This window comes from Leuciscus leuciscus, assembly GCF_965113295.1.
Source record: "Leuciscus leuciscus genome assembly, chromosome: 19".
NCBI lineage: Eukaryota > Metazoa > Chordata > Actinopteri > Cypriniformes > Leuciscidae > Leuciscus > Leuciscus leuciscus.
Window position 1 is genome coordinate 29,338,417 of NC_138743.1, and position 13,161 is coordinate 29,351,577.

Genomic DNA, 13,161 nt, shown 5'->3' on the forward strand with positions numbered 1-13,161 from the left:
CTACTGAAACTAAGGTCTGACTCTAGTGTCACACCAAGATTCCTGACTTGATTTTTTGTTTGACCCCTAGAGTGAAGGTATGCATTCACCTTGAGAACTTCATCTTTGTTTCCAAACGCAATGACTTCAGTTTTGTCTTTGTTTAATTGAAGAAAGTTTTGACACATCCAACTGTTGACTTCATCAATGCATTGGCACAGGGAGTCAATGGGGCTGTAATCGTTAGGCGATAGGGCTAAGTAGAGCTGTGTGTCGTCTGCATAGCTGTGGTAAGCAATTTGGTTATTTCTCATTATTTGGCTCATTGGGAGCATATACAGGTTGAACAGGAGTGGCGCAAGAATTGAGCCTTGAGGGACTCCGCATGTCATGGATGTCCACTCAGACTTATGGTCTCCTATACTCACATAATAACCTCTCCCATCTAAGTATGACCTGAACCATTTTAGGACTATCCCAGAAAGCCCCACCCAGTTTTCCAGCCTGTCAAGAAGTATGTTATGATCGACAGTGTCAAATGCAGCACTGAGGTCGAGTAGTACCAGCACTGATAATTTTCCTGAATCAGTATTTAAGCGAATATCGTTTATTATCTTTATGAGCGCTGTCTCTGTGCTGTGATGCGGTCGGAAACCAGACTGAAAATTGTCAGTATCCATTCGAGCTTAAGAATTTGTTCAGCTGATTGAAGACAACTTTTTCAATGATCTTGCCTATGAAAGGAAGATTTGAGATCGGTCTATAGTTGCTTAATATGGTCTTATCCAGATTGCTCTTTTTCAGGAGGGGCTTGACAACTACACTTTTTAGGGAGTTTGGAAAACTCCCAGAGAGAAGTGAGGCATTTACCACTTCTAGAAGATCTGCTTCTAAACTGTTTAACACACTTTTGAAAAAAGATGTGGGAAGTGTGTCAAGAGCGCATGTTGATGTTTTAAGGTGCTGTACGGTTTCTTCCAAAATTTTGCCATCAATGTCTTTGAAATCAGACATAGTAACTACTTTCTCAGGTGGTCTGATCTGTCTGACCCCAGCGCAACTCAAGGATGTGCTGATCGCCTTTCTGATATTATTGATTTTCTCAGAGAAGAAAGAAGCAAACTCACTGCACTTGTTGTCTGAGAGCATCTGGCTTGGGGGGGTTTTCAGTATCTCTACAGTAGCAAAAAGAGTGCGTGTGTTGTTTAGATTGCAGTTTATAATATTTGAGAAGAAAGTCTGTCTAGCTTTGCCTAGTTCCATATTTAAAGCATGCAGGCTGTCTTTGTAGGTTATAATGGACTACAAGTTTTGTCTTCCGCCACATGCGCTCTGCTTTTCTGCATTGTCTTTTCATAATTTGCACTGCTGTTGAGTTTCTCCAAGGTGCTTTTTGTCTGCCACTCTTCTTCCTGACTTTAACAGGAGCAATATCATCAATTACATTTTTAACTTTTGAGTTAAAAGAATCAAGGAGAAAATCAACAGAGTCAGCAGATATGCTTGGTGTTAAGGATATAGCCTTCATAAATAGTACACTAGTGTTCTCATTTAAGCATCTCTTCTTGACAGACACAGATTTAGCTTCAGTGGCAGGAGAGATCAATATATCAAAGAAATACAGAAATGATCAGACAGTGCTACATCCTTAACAACAATCGGTGAAATGTTTAGATCCTTACTGATAAGTAAATCTAGAGTGTGTCCATGATTGTGTGTGGGTCCGTGTACATGCTGAGTCAGATCAAACGTTTTTAAAACAGTTTTGATTTCTTTTGCCATATTGTTTTCTGCACTATCTATGTGAATGTTAAAATCTCCAGCAATGGCAAAACAGTCAAACTCTGGGGTAATTGTTGATAACAGTTCTGTAAAGTCCTCAGCAAAGGCTGGAGAGTATTTTGGAGGCCTGTAAATAATGATAAGTAAAATGCGTGGAGCACCTTTTAACACAGTACCCAGATATTCGAAAGACAGGTAATTCCCAAATGATATTTGCTTACATTACTTATATCTTTAAAAAGAGCAGCTAGACCCCCACCTCTCTTAACAGCTCTGCAGACAGTCATAAAAGTAAAGTTAGGAGGGGCTGTTTCATTGAGGATTGTTGCACTGCAGCTGTCTTCAAGCCAGGTTTCATTTAGAAACATAAAGTCCAGGTTGTTTGTGGTTATTAAGTCGTTGACTAGAAGTGATTTTTTTTTAAGTGAGTGAATGTTTAAAAGTGCTAACTTAACAGTCTTACTTTTTGTCCCCACAGCAATCTTAGTTTGACATGTAATAGGCACCAGATTAGTTGGGTTTGCTGTACGGCTATTGAAGGCCTTAGACTTTCTATCTTGTAATAGAACAGCAATAGAGAAAGATACAGGCACACTGGGTTCCCGCTTTTTCTGTAAACATTTGAGAAAGTTACTGTTATCATAGCAGGGACCCAACACATATCACTGAGAGCTGGTATCAATTCAGTGATATGTGTTATGTTATCAGTAAGAGACTTACTTTGTTTATGAACAACATAAACTAGATAAAAAGAGCTTTAAGTTGACACAGGTTTGATGTGGAGAACTTGTGCTTTTATACACTGGATCTGTTTGTGGGGTGAACTGATACTGCTGCTGTACTGGAGTTTCCTCTACATGATGGAGTTTCCTCTACATTATGAAATATACTGAGATGAGCAAGGAGGAAAAGTGCCATCTACATCTGAGCCCATACTTCACATTTCCATGAGGAGACGGCATCTGAGGCTTCCCATTTCCAGGACCCAGATTCATCACCGGACTGTAGTGTATGGTTTACTTTTATTTGCGTAAACTCACAATAAAAATAAAACGTGCTTTTGTAAAATAAAGAAAACAAACACGATGCGCTTTCTGCCATCTCGGTTTCCTTTTCCGCAAAGTTTTTGGAGCGCGTAAAAAAATTATCGAAACTTAGTGTTTAGGCTATTACTTGTCGCCCAGTTTTTTCTTTCATTTTGTTCATCTGTATTTAAGTGAAATATATTTCCCTTATATTTATTCCCTTTCTGTTCTGTTTTTCTCCATTCACAGAAGCACTGCGGGTGCGTGATATGACGATGTATGAATCCTCATGTTCTGTTGTTTATGCTTGTATTTGCGAATGTAAAACTGAACAAAACAAATTCTAGTATTTTTAACTTATAAATTCTAATTTAACATAATTTTGTCGGTTAATGATTAGCGTTGGTTGTTGGTCAGGAAAAAAAAATTAAATGAATATCCTTAAAATTCCCCCCTCTGTTTAAGATGTGACCCCCAAAAAATTTAATTCAGACTACGCCACTTTGCTCACCGATACAATCTCTACTTTGTATCTACAGCCATAGTTCAGGAGGAGATTGATCATGTTGGGGAGGGTCACGGTCGGAAGCCATTTTTATCAGACAAGGACAACATGCCCTACATCAATGCTGTCAGTCATGAGATATAGAGGATTGGAAATATTATAGCAATTTTTGGGGTAGTAGGCTAGTCTTTAATAATGTCTAAATATGTATCCAAATGCAAAACCTGCTTTCCTTGCATTGGAAATTTAAGTACCTTTCCTCTGTTTTAACAAAAAGCACAAAATTAACTGGAAACCATATTACTTTTTTTTTTTTTTATAAAATACAAAATGTTTAAGAAATATTATTTAAACAAAATATAGTACATTATTTTGTTTAAAAAAAAGGTTACGTTTATTTTCAAATCACAAGTGTGACCCCAAAGTGAGGAATACCAGAGGATTAAACATTTCATTTTCACATTCTTTGAAAAACTTACATTTAAAAATGGATATTTAGTATTGACTGACAGTTACATCAGTGCTGTTTGATGAGTCCAAGTGGGAGATTACTCCCACTTTTTTTTACCCCGGTCACTTCCTGGATGCTGAGGGCAAATTCAGGAGAAGAGATGCCTTCTTACCTTTTTGCAGGAAAAAAGATTTTCTAGTAATATATATATATATATATATATATATATATATATATATATATATATATATATATATATATATACAGTGCCCTCCACAATTATTGAACCCCCTGGTAAATATGATCAAAATTGGCTGTAAAAAATAAATCTGCATCGATTATCCTTGTGATCTTTCATTCAAAAAATGTGCAAAATTCTAACCTTTCATTGAAGTAAAAGAATTGAAAGTGGGGGGAAATCACATTATGAAATAAATGTTTTTCTCCAAAACATGTTGGCCACAATTATTGAAACCCCTAGAATTTTTTACGAGTAAAATATCTCTGAAGTATATTCCCATTAATATTTACCTTTTTTAGTACACCAGGGTGACTAGGAACATGAAACTGTCCAGCTATGACTTCGTGTTTCACAGGAGTTTAAATATGAGGAAACACAAAGGCCAAATCCCCTTAATCATCCATCACAATGAGTAAAACCACAGAATATAGTTCTGATGCGTAGCAAAAGATTGTTGAGCATCACAAACTAGAAAGTGGCTGTAAGACAATAGCTAAAGAATTGAAAATCCCCATTTTGACCATCAGGGCAATAATTAAGAAGTTATAACCAACTAAAGATGTTATGAATCTGCCAGGAAAAGGACGTGTGTCTATACTGTCTTAATGCACGGCGAGTATGAAAGTTTGAGTGGCCAAAGACTCTCCAAGGATCACAGATGGAGAATTGCAGAGATTAGTTGAGTCTTAGGGTCAGAAAGCCTAAAAAAAAAATTATCAAACAACCCCTACATCCCCACATGTTGTTTGGGAGGGTTTAAAAAAAAACCTCCTCGCTCATCCAAAAACAAATTCCAGCAAATTTAATTGTCAGACACGACTGGATCTTCAAACAACACAGGGTTCTGTGGTCAGATGAGACTAAAACAGAGCTTTTTGGCAGCAAACACACTAGATGGGTTTGGTGAACACAAGGATAAAAAGTACCCCATGTGTACAATTTAATATACCATTGGATCTTTAATGTTGTGGGCATATTTTTCTGCTGGAGGTCCTGGACTTCTTGTTCAGATACATGGCATTGTGGATTCTATCAAATATCAACAGATAAAAAATCAAAACCTGACGCCTTCTGCTAGAAATCTTATAATGGGCCGTGGTTGGATCTTCCATCAGGACAACGATCCAAAACAAACATCAAAATCAAAACAAAAATTTGTTGTGGAGCACAAAATGAAGCTTCTGCCATGACCGTCTCAGTCCCCTGACCTGATGAGTGGGCTGAACTGAAGAGAAGAAGCACCAACATGGATCTGGGAATCTGAAGGATCTGGAGAGATTCTGTGTGGAGGAATGGTCTCTGATCTCTTGTCAGTTATTCTCCAAACTCATCAGGCATTATAGGAGAAGACTCAGAGCTGTTATCTTGGCAAAAGGAGATTGCAAAAAGTATTTAATAAAAGGGTTTCAATAATTGTGGCCAACGTGTTTTGGAGAAAAACATTTATTTCATAATGTGATTTCCCCCCACTTTCAATTCTTTTACTTCAATGAAAGGTTAGAATTTTGCACATTTTTTGAATGAAAGATCACAAGGATAATCGATGCAGATTTATTTTTTACAGCCCATTTTGATCATATTTACCAGGGGGTTCAATAATTGTGGAGGGCACTGTATATATATATATATATATAGGTGTTTTTATTTTATTAATGGAGAAAGATTGTTTTTGTTTGATTTTCAGGAAAGAGAGTGTGTCTTGGAGAGCATCTGGCACGGATGGAGCTGTTCCTGTTTTTCTCCTCTCTGCTGCAGCGCTTCACTTTCTCTTCACCAGCGGGTGTGGAGCTCAACTTCATTTTAATGGGAACCCCCAACCATATACACATTATGTGCAGTGTCAGGTTAAGCAAGCAACACACACAAATATGTGATTATGATTGTGTGTGTGTTTGTGAGAAATTTAGGGAGATAATGTATCCATTTATTTTGGGGAAATTGTGGAAATGGGTTCAATTTAAGGGTGGAGTGCCAGTGAGAAAAGATCTGGGCTGGTAACCTATATAGCCTCTATAGCCTAACCTAAGCCTAGGCCTAACCTCTATAGAGTTTTTTTTTTTTTTTTTTTTTTTTTTACTGTAGGGATTTATGCCTTTAAACCGTTACTCCAGGACGGTTGTATAAGTTTAGTAAAATTGTAAATTGGATTAAAAAAGTATTTTATAAATTTGTGATGCAGTGTAAGCTATAATATTTTTATTTTTGAAATACAATGTATATTTTTATGTATGAAATAATTCCAGTATGAAGTTCTGCACATTTTTAGGGTTTCCACTCTTTGCTACTCTTGTTTGACCAATGAACTTTCCTGACCTTCTCAGTCATTGTAATTACTGGATAAGGACTTTTATCATTTAATTTCAGACATAAAGCTTACCTAAAAGCAAAATTATGCACAGGCTTTGTCATTTTATGTTTCTTTTATGTATAGTTGTTGAAGACAAAACTCAAACGAAGGATTTTGACTCAGAAAGTTGCATCTTTCATTCCCTGTCTTATGATGCTGTAAAAAGATTAACACATATGCTATAAATAAAATGGCAGACCTAATTTAATAGCTGATATCTTGTTTAAAACACACAAGCGAGAAAGAAAACAAAATAACAGGGGCGTTGAATTTAGTAGGGATGCTAGGGACGTTCTACCAATATCCAGTGACACTGATTTGTCCCAAGCAATAATTTCGATCAAAATCATTTTGGGTCTTGTGGTTTTTATGTATTACTTATTTTATTTAACCAGGAAACATCTCATTTAGATTAAAATCTATGGTGGCTGAGAGAGCTTATAAAGCTTATAAATCAGACTAAGTGATGTTTTTTGAAAATGTAAAAATGCAGAAAGTTTTCTGTGATAGGTAAGGTTAGTCTAGGGGTGTAGAATACACAGTTTGTACAGTATAAAAATCATTATGTCTATGGAAAGTCCTCATAAAATATGATAAAATAACATTGCTTGGCTAATATTACGAATGTCCTTCTCGTATAACGCCAACGACCGCACAAATGGGCTTCCTTTGTGAAATATAGCAGACCACCGTTTTAAATAAAAGTTTAAAAAAGGTGGTCTGCTATTTTTCACAAAGGAAGCTCAGTCAGATAGATAGATAGATAGATAGATAGATAGATAGATAGATAGATAGATAGATAGATAGATAGATAGATAGATAGATAGATAGATAGATAGATAGATAGATAGATAGATAGATAGATAGATAGATAGAAGTTTAAATGTTAGGCCTATATAAATTTAGGAACATAACAAGCATTACAAACTACAATGGCCTAAACAGAACTGGAACCTTTGTAAGATATGCGCTCGTCTTCACAAAAACTATGCAGGGTTTTTAAACATCTTGTGTGGAGAAAATATTGTTTATTCTAGGCAGTATGGCAAGTAAAACATGGTAAATGTTACAGACATATTATCATGGTACAGTTCAGCCTATAATTTATTTTTATTTCCACTTCCCTTTTATCCAAAGAGACGGAACTATTTGCACTGTATTTATCAATGGGAAATACATCATGCTAAAATAATCTGTCATACTGTAGTTCACATTATTGGGGTCGCTTGCAAGTCGCAGCAGCACGAATTACGTGACCAGCAACATATTTCTGCTTCAAATATTGTGCGTAGTTAACAGTGAGTGGTGGTTTCAGACATTATTTTATTAAAGTGCATTTGTCAGTGCCGCACTCGTACTGACTCTTATTCTGCCTGACAGAAAGAAAAGCTCGTAGCTTACTGAAGGCGGAGCGTTTTGACCAATCAGATGAAAGGGGCGTTTCAGCGCCGCCCACGTGTGCAAATGAAATATCGAACCCATAAACCGATTTGTAAACCACAAACGAAAAATGAAAAATCGAGCCAAAATCTCATTTTCCATTTTTTAAACTAAACTAAAAAACGAACGAGCTGGTTTTCATTTCTCGTAATTCCATTCCAAACAGGAAATTAAATGATCAAAAAGTACACGGACCTTGCACGAAATTCACCTACGCTTTGCATCAGTTGGGCCTACCAAGGTCGCCCAGTAAGAAAAAAATAAAAAATAAAGTTATAAATCAATATAATTAGTAGTAAATTAAATATTTTAAACACTAAAGAATAATGCATTAACTTTGGTATTTAATAGGCCTAACGTTCACGCATGAACTGTCATTCAGACTGACTAAGATATTAAAATAAATAATCTTTTGAGTTTTATGATGTAGGCCTTGTGTTTAATTTATTAAAATGTATTTGATTAAAATGTATTATAAAAATGATTATTTCCTCAACATCAGCTCTCACTGTCTTTGATCACAGGCAAGAGATTTCGTCCAGGAATCATAAAATCAAAATGCAAAAAAACAACAAAACAAATGCAGGGGTTCCTTCGGTTCCTTCCGAAAACCGCATTCATCAGAGGCACGTTCAAGTTCAAAACGGTGCGCAACGTTTTGTCGGGGCTGAACAGCCCAGATCTTGCATTCCTTGTGTGCGCGTGTTGCCTAGTAACGAACGTGCTTGCAGCGGGAACACGTAATTTACCCGGAAACAACTCATTCTAATTTCTGATTGGCTGGTAGGTGGCATTTAAAGGGGTGGTATAATGCCCTTTTCACAAGATGTAAAATATATCTATGATGTCCCCAGAGTGTGTGTGTGAAGTTTTAGCGCAAAATACCCCACAGATATTTTTATATAGCAAGTTAAAGATGTCACTTTTTGAGGGTTTGCAAAAACGCACCGTTTTGTGCCTGGCCCTTTAAATGCAAATGAGCTGCTGCAGAGGGCGGGGTTTCAAGAGCTTGTGTCTGTTAGCAGCTGCTGTTACCTGACACACTAAAATGACAGAAACTGTTCTGCCTTTAATGTTAAAACGGAGTCAGACAAAGATGGAGAGACTCAAGAAGAAGTGACAACATGTAGAATGCAACAGGACGTCTCTGAATGGTTAGTTGATGAATTTATGTTGCTGATGTGGAGTTAACTATCTTCAATTAGGATATTCTGTCATGATAAATCTATAAATTGCTCATATATGAACTGTTGTGAGATGCACACAGAGTGACTTTCTATTGCATGTGAAAAGATGGATGCTAAAGTTTGAGCTGACTCACAAATGTACTCTTATACAACAACTTTTCCTCTTCTCAACATGGACTGTGTGTTCCCGGGGGCGGGGTTTATGTAAATTCTAGGGTTAGTGATGTCACTAACCCGAGAGGAATGTTGTGTAGTCCCAACCAGCCGTTTGTTGTAGTCCTTTTCTTTAAAAGCAAATATCTCACTTTGCTTTGAACTTTGAGTGTTGTAACTTTGCAGATGTTGTTTATGCTCAAACAGCAACATTACACACTAACTAAAGTTAGAAAAGTGAAATCACACTCAACCACCCCTTTAACTCTGTATGACTCTAGCTATGAACTCGGCAGAGAACTTCCCTAGGAAATGAGTAAGATTATACGTTGAAAATAATGTTTATTGAAGAGGTCTCACCAACGAGGACATGCGCCGACAGACTCATGATGAAACTATTTAATTTCACATTTTTTACGAAAAACAACGTAGAATTGAAAAATCTAGCCATCGGATTGCTCTGCTTAATCTTGAATTTACATGCTTCATTAGAGCTGTATCCACAACATGCATGTAATATTACTATTCTATATTACTAACCTATATTTGCAAAAACATGAACAAATCAACTTCCAGTATTTGCGCGGAAAACCCTTTGGCTTGTGGCCAGTGCCACCTTCAGGTTGAGCATGTTTCATTATGGTCTGGTGGAAGATCAGCTTAAACAAACAATGTTAGACATGTTTATTAACCCTCTGATGGTCTATATTTATGTCTACACTCGTGTTTTTTGGGGTCTCCAGAGACCCCAGACAATAACATTTAATTTTGTAACAAGATAATAGTTGTTTTTTTTTTACAAATGTAATTTTATTCTGTTTGTTAATGTTTTTACTCAACATTTGTGCAGTTTTTGGAGAATTTATGATATCTTTTAAATTTCTATAAATAAATAAATAAATATTTATTTAAATAAGCTTTTTACAAAAAAACAGCATTTGATGTAAAATTCACTTTATAAAAGACCCAGATTTCTAACTTTCATTCATGGGGATAACATGGATCATTTTAAATGGTTTAATGTAACATTTATGCCCATTTTTTGGAAAATGCAGTTTTAAAATAAAAAAAATATCACTTTAACCACTAGATGGCCATAGAGCTCCACTATATGCTATTTGCTATTTGACTACCTGAAAGATATCTTTTCACAAGTTGGATTCAGTTGGATTCATATCTAAATATTATAAAATCACAATTATAACAAAAATAAAATATTTTTGTCAAAGTTTAGCATTTTTTTGTACTGAACATTTTTTTTAATTTGAGCAAAAGTCATTTGGGGTCAAAAAGACCCCGTATGTGTTTATATATGTATTAATTTATTTAAACCTACTGTTATTAACATTTGTTCATTTTCAAACCATTTTGCAGTTTGCAGAAAAATATGGCAAGATATTTAACATTAGAGTTTTTGGACCAAGAATTGTGTTGGATGGATATAAACTAGTGAAGGAGGTGTATTTACAACAGGGTGATAAGCTTGCTGATCTTCGATCCCATGTTACCTTTATTTTATGACATCACTGGAGACAAAGGTCAGTCTAATATTCCAAGTAACAAATGACATACAAATGAGTATCGAATGTTTAAATTTTCACCATAAATGATCAGTTGATCATTCACGCTAAAATTAAACAAAATTATGACACTGGATGTGACTTGAAAATATCTCCCTTATATTTTTTTTTTTTGTTAATCTGCTGATTTACGAAGTACAGAGAAAGTGAGGAACATTTAAGTGTAGCCTCAGTTAACTGTAAAGGTTCTGTTTTGTGAACAGGTTTAATTGGTGCCAATGGGTATAAATGGAAGCATCACAGGAGATTTGCACTCTCAACTCTTCGGACCTTTGGACTGGGAAAGAAAAGCTTGTAGCTGTCCATCCATCTTGAATGTATCCATGTATCCATCACCAGTCTGAATGAGGCATTTTCAAATGAACGAGGTATGTAAAGGTTTGTTAACTGAAAATTACATTTGAAATTGGGAGTATGTTATTGGAAATAGAATTTGAAGTGAAATGTACAACTTTTACTGTTCCAGGTCGACCATTTGACCCTCGCTTACTGCTGAACAACGCTGTCTCAAATGTGTGTCTTTTGTTTGGGAATCGATTTGAGTACAGTGACCATGACTTCCTGTCTCTGTTGAAGAACATCAATGAGGCTTTATATCTGGAAGGAAGCATCTGGGCTCAAGTAAACATTTTAATCAAGTTAATTCTTCACTGCTCATCTGCCCTTTCTTCTGCTTTCATTAGCTTTATACCATGGCTCATGTGCCGAGTGCCTGGCAGGAACACACCACAAAATATTTGTTCTGTTGAACAAGGTGATTGACTTTGTTAAAGAGAAGGTGAACGCACACAGAGCAGATTATGATCCATCAAATCCACGGGACTACATTGACTGCTTTCTTGCTGAGATGGAAAAAGTAAGACCCTTTCTGAGGGGGGCGTCAGTAAGTGAGCTGGTACGAGAATGCTCTTGTAATAAAAATTTATGATTATTGAATTGAAATGCCTCTCATTTGTGTTGTTTAGCTTAAGGATGACACAGCTGCTGGGTTTGATGTGGAGAACTTATGTGTCTGTACTCTGGATCTGTTTATAGCGGGAACTGAGACCACCTCTGTACAGGGGTCTCCTTTACATGATTAAATATCCTGAGATACAGGGTGAGAGCTTACTGTGAGAAATGGCATGTAATACGTACTCACACTATCTCTAATTTTTGTATCTTCAGCCAAAGTTCAGGAGGAGATTGATTGTGTTGTGGGAGGGTCACGGCAGTCAGGCTATCAGACAAGGACAGCATGCCCTAGCCTATAGACCAATGTTGTCATTCATGAGATACAGAGGACTGGAAATATTGTTCCATTAATAACTGTGGAAGATACTCAGATATGAAAACACTATATCCCAAAGGTGGGCCTAGGGTTTAAAACACTATATCTATGGGCATGGCATTGTTGGAAACTTTTATTCCTTCATCGAAGCAGAAACCAGGAGACTTGAGATGGATTTTATAAGCAGAAGAGATTTATTCTTCCATGTCTGTAGTTCATCATCATCAAGTCTAATCTAAAGAAAGTTGCCTTGCACTTTTATCTACATTTAGGGGGAGGGATTTACATTGAGGTTGAACAAAGCATGTAAATTAAGAATACAGGTTAAGGAACCGCCCTAGACTCCAGCGTGTTACCAGTCTCAATCCAATCAGCATAACTATTCAAACGCATATATGCTAATCCAATCAGCCTGACTAGATTGCCCATACATTAACATTATCATAGAGACAAAAGCACAGCTGTACATTGAGCTTAATGGTCAGGAAATGCATAAAGACAAAGGGTGAGGGTGAGAGTCGTCTCAGCTATTAGAGAACAGGACTGGCAGGAATCTCTTGATATAATCATCATAACTGAATCTTAAAATGCTAACTTCAATGTACTCAACTTTTACTGTTGCAACCTAAATTAAACATTTAATAAATTTGTAATACAACAGCATCTGTAGAATTTTTTTTTTTTTTTTTAGCACAAATCAGTCCTTATGAGTTCGAGTGGGAGACGCCTCACTCTTTTAACCCCGCACTTCCTGGATGCTGAGGACAAATTCAGGCGAAGAGATGCCTTCTTACCTTTTTCTTTAGGTATAGAAAATATATTGACAATTTGCATTTAATATAAACTTATAGAGTTAAATACTTTTATTCTAACCGTTAAAGTATCAAAAATATGTATTCGTTTTTCAAGAGCGATCCATGCAACATACAAGGTATTTGATTTTCAGGAAAGAGAGTTTGTCTTGGAGAGCATGGCACGGATGGATCTGTTCCTGTTTTTCTCCTCTCTGCTGCAGCGCTTCACTTTCTCTTCACCAGTGGGTGTGGAGCCCAAATTGGATTTTCCACTCACTGTCCCCATCCATATGAATTATGTGCTGTGCCACGCTAAGACAAGCAACACATACTGTATGTGTTGATGATACATTGTTTTTTGGCCTTGTTTACAAATTATGGGAATGTTCATTTAAAATTTAATTTGT

At 36.3% G+C, this 13,161-nt stretch overlaps 1 pseudogene across 1 annotated transcript; it reads left to right on the forward strand.

Annotated features, from left to right (window-relative positions):
• The first annotated feature begins 9,666 nt into the window (after positions 1-9,666).
• LOC309482432 (cytochrome P450 2J3-like) lies at positions 9,667-12,839 on the forward strand (annotated as a pseudogene). Its single transcript, XR_014211698.1, has 6 exons — positions 9,667-9,732; positions 10,380-10,648; positions 10,894-11,058; positions 11,157-11,546; positions 11,656-11,789; positions 11,858-12,839. The product of XR_014211698.1 is annotated as a cytochrome P450 2J3-like (transcript).
• The last annotated feature ends 322 nt before the right edge of the window (positions 12,840-13,161 follow it).